Raw genomic sequence first — 4,416 nt, 5'->3', positions numbered from 1 at the left:
TATTAAATGTTAAATAACAGTAGGTTTCCCAACTGATATTGGGAAAAGGTCAAGAGAATGCAGAGAGGCAATAAAGACATTCCAATTTTAGTAGTGTTGAAAGAGAGTGCTTACATTGAGTTGCTTCACCTTCTAATGTATGCATTGATTTTTCTAAAAGCACAAGCTCTGATCACCTTCAATCAAGGTTCTTCAAAACTCACTGATTGCCTACCAAATTAAGAACAAATTCTTAGGTGGGTCATTCATGGGCTTCCATGAAATGACCCTCTCAACCTTCATTGTCTGTGAAGAAGGTGTTAGTACATGTCACAACACTAGTATTATTTCTGCACATACAGACTTCCACTTACCAATGTCCTTTTTAACTGCTAGAATTTGCAAACCTTCATGTCAAGGTAGCCCTAGACCTGGCAAGAGCTTATAGTTTATTTCTAATAATCTCCTGATTTCAAGTGCTATTTATGCCACTTGCTAAATGTGCAATTTTGGGGAAAAAATTACTTAGCCTAGCTTAACTCAGTTTGATCACCCCTAATGTAAGGATAATGTATACCACAATTATATTACCACAACCACTTCTCCATGACAAAGTAAAGAAGGGTAGAATGAAACCCCAGTCAAGCTTTTTTGAGTCCAGGAGACTGCTCCCAGGGACTCTGCAGCCATCACCATGCCACAGAATAAATATATTAAATTACATCATAAAAGCTATTATGGATATTGTTTGGATTACCACGAGAAAAAGAGAAAGAAGGAAAATCAGGAGGCTCGCAAAAGTTCAAAGAAGGCAAAAAAGATGATTGGTCTGAAGGCTAAGCTCTATCATAAACAGCACCATGCTGAGAAAATACAAATGAAAAAGACTATCAAGATGGATGAAAAGAGGAACATCAAACAAAAGAATGATGAAAAGACTCCACAAGGAGCAGTACCTGCCAATCTGTTGAGCAGAGTAGGACAGTCCTGAGCTAAAGTACTTTCCAATATGATTAAACAAAAATGGCAAAAAAAAGAGGGAAAATGGGAAGACCCTCTACCCAAAGTTTAAGCCCAGGGAGAAACAGAAGTATTAAAAGTTATTCAAACAGGAAAGAGAAAGAAGAAGGCATGGAAGAAGATAGTTACAAAAGTCTGCTTTGTTGGAGATGGCATTACTAGAAAACTACCTCAATATAAAAAATTCATTATGCCAATGGGCTTACGTTTCAAGATGGCCTATGTAACACATCCTGAACTGAAAGCTACCTTTTGCCTGCCAATGTTTGGTGTAAAGAAGAATCCCTAATCTCCACTATATACAATTTCAGGTGTAATCACCAAAGGTACTGTCATTGAGGTGAACGTGAGCAAGTTGGACCTTGTGACACAAGGAGACAAGGTTATTTGAGGGAAATATGTCCAAGCTACCAACAATCTTGAAAATGATGGATACATAATGTTGTCTTACTGGTTTGATAGCAATTGCATACAAATAACTCCTTGTAATTTTTGAAGATGATACACCAATCTGGAAAACCATCATAACTGGTGTTTCTGACTATCGCTGGTCTTACATGTCTGCAGTCATCAAAAGATTATTTATTTATTAAACTGTACAAAAACATTAAAGTGGCCTAGTTTTACAAAAAAGTCAAATACCATTTCTGTCAAAGATTAACTTTGAAATCCTGAATAAGACAGTCAACTCTCAAGTTTCAGTTTCCTTGTTTGTAAAACAGGTACAATAATAACCAACTTCATAATTTTTTTTAAGGAGACTAGGAAAGCACCCCGAGGAAGAGTCATACTGCAATCTCTTCTCCTCCATTACTCCCTTCTTGGGATTCTGGACAAACATGCACATATGCTACGTGCACCTGGTGTGTTTCTCAAGCTGCCAGGTCTGGAACTTAAACCAAGGGGTCAGAAATCCAGCAGCCTCAACCACCATGCCACAGACTGACCCCCAAGTTCATAATATTAGTGTGAAAATTAAAATTAAATTACTTTTATAAAAAAAACAGTACATCACAGGCACTTAATAAATGCTTAGCTCTGCACAGTATAGGACCACTGCTTCTACCCACCTCTTCCATTTGGGGTACAGACACTGATGCCAGTCAGTACCATCAAGTCTCTAGTTGGCATCTCTGGTTATCCTATTCTTCCTTTTCCTATTGCAAATGTAGTCAAAGATTCAGGATGTTAATAGCACATGTAAGGCATGGTTATTATGGGCCATCAACTATGTGATAAGTAAAATTATTTCAATCATAGTCTTATTAGACCAAGCCAGGCTCAGGATAAAAAGTTAAAACAAAAGCTTTATTGCAAAAGCGTACTCGAAAAGTGTGTGGAAAACTAGAATTAAAGTATAAGTTTAGGGCCAGCTGGTATCATGGTAGTTAAGGTAGCTGGATCCCACATGACCAACTGCACAGTTCACACCTGTGTTTTGCAGCTTGAAAAACATACCAGGCACATGTGCATGCATGCCCAAAATCCCGAAAAGAGGAACAAATGGAGGAGAAGGAATTACAGCCTGACTACTCCCCACAGGATTGTGGGGGGAGGCTTTTCCACTCTCCCACAACCCCTGTTTCTCTTTGGCAGGCACAGGCAACCTCTGGCAAATTTGAAAAGAAAGCTTATTTGGCAGAAAAAAGTTTGAAATCTATGCATAGTTTTTACATAATACTAATTCTCCACACACTTTTTGAAGGCCTATTATGTGACTCCACTTGTATAAGTAGAATCATCAAACTCATAGAGACAGAGAGTACAATGGTGGTTTCCAGAGTCTGAGAATAGGAGAAAATGGGGAGTTATTTAATGAATATAGAGTTTCAATTTCACAAGATGAAAAGTTTTGGAGACTGATTGCAAAGCAATGTGAATATACTCAACACAATGGAACTGTGCCCTTAAAAATGATTACAGTGGGGGACCAGCAGATAATATAATGGTTACATTGCTAGACTCCCACATAGCTGACCATGGTTTGAATCCCAGGCCCAGTGACTTAAAACTCACGCTGGGTACGTGCGTGTGCACGTGTCCAAGATCCCAAGCGTGGAGGCAGGAGAAGGGATTGCAGTATGGTCATCTCTCCAGGGGGTGATTTCTCACTTTCTGTCTCTCTATCTCTCTCTGTCTCTCTGGCAAGCATATGCTCCCTGAAGCAAAAAACTTCTCTCTAAAAAAAATTTTAAAAAAAGATTAAGATGGTAAACTTTATGTTAAGTGTATTTTACCACAATTAAATTTTTTCAATAAGAAAAGCTTTTATGAAATGAATTCATTATCCCTTAAACAAAACTTCTTCCGGTATCTCTGTAGCAGGCTATATATACATAAGGGAGCTCACATATGAGCACATACACACATGCACACACACATACACACAATTACACATGCATGCACACAGACAAAGGAGGAAGACTTTTGTCTAATACCTATGATTTTTCTAATTGGACCCACACCGATATAAATCTTATTTATTTTTATCCTTTGTTAAGGATGAGAAGAAATTCATTTTCACCTTGTTGAATGCTACCTAACATATAAGAAGAAGGATAAAATCTAGCTCATGTGGCTAAAAATAAAAGAAATAAAAAGATCAACATTCATCTTCTACCTGGAGTAACTTGAGCAGAAACTGGGATAAAACCCAGTATAAGAAATTTTGAGTTTCTTCCAATTATTATCACTCTTTCATATGATTATTTAAATGATTTCTTGACAACTCGTATCAGCAATTCCTGGTAGTCCTGAAAACTGAGTAGAGCAAAGGAAGCACTCCCAAAGCCCACTCAAGACTTTTGTCCCTTCTTGCTGAGTACGTAGGAGAATGAGTAAAAATCAAAAGTGTGCCCTGCAGCTTTCTCAGCTGAGAAATCCCAAATTACTTTTAAAGCCTCCTCATTAGTGGGTCTCTCTAACAGCCTAACCCTTATTATTGTCGTGATAATCCATAGAGCTTGATAGAAAAGAATAAAACTCAAGAGTCTCAGGTATAAGTGGGCTGAAATAACCCCAGCCCATTGATCCTCAGAACCTTGTTCTCCAAGTCAATCTCCCCTACAATGCAGTCTCTGCACTTCTGGAGAGATTCCAGCAATCTTGTGTACTCTCTAACGCATCATCACAATTTATTTCCATTAGTTCTTTTAACTTTTGATTGATGGATAACATACATATAAAGTGCACAAAGCATAATTGTACAAATCGATGAATTTTCACAAAGTGAACATTTCTGCATAACTAGCATCCAATCAAAGAGATACAGCATCGACGCAGCTCTCAAAGCCCCCATGTACCTCTTTCAAATTACCCTGCCAAGGGTAACATTACACTGATTATGCTGACATCTCACATCGCACATTCGTTTTGCCTCTTTTTTTTTCCTTTTTTTTTTTTTTTTTGGTTGGGGGG

General features: G+C 37.9%; 1 pseudogene; it reads left to right on the top strand.

The window, feature by feature from the left end:
• Positions 1 to 673: 673 nt before the first annotated feature.
• The window catches only part of LOC102489739 (ribosome biogenesis protein NSA2 homolog), a 24,870-nt pseudogene continuing 21,127 nt past the window's right edge, over positions 674 to 4,416 (top strand).

This window comes from Tupaia chinensis, unplaced genomic scaffold, assembly GCF_000334495.1.
Source record: "Tupaia chinensis unplaced genomic scaffold, TupChi_1.0 Scaffold000235_1, whole genome shotgun sequence".
NCBI classification, from domain to species: domain Eukaryota; kingdom Metazoa; phylum Chordata; class Mammalia; order Scandentia; family Tupaiidae; genus Tupaia; species Tupaia belangeri.
Note: the sequence above shows the minus strand (reverse complement) of the source record. Positions and strands in the feature narration are given on the sequence as shown.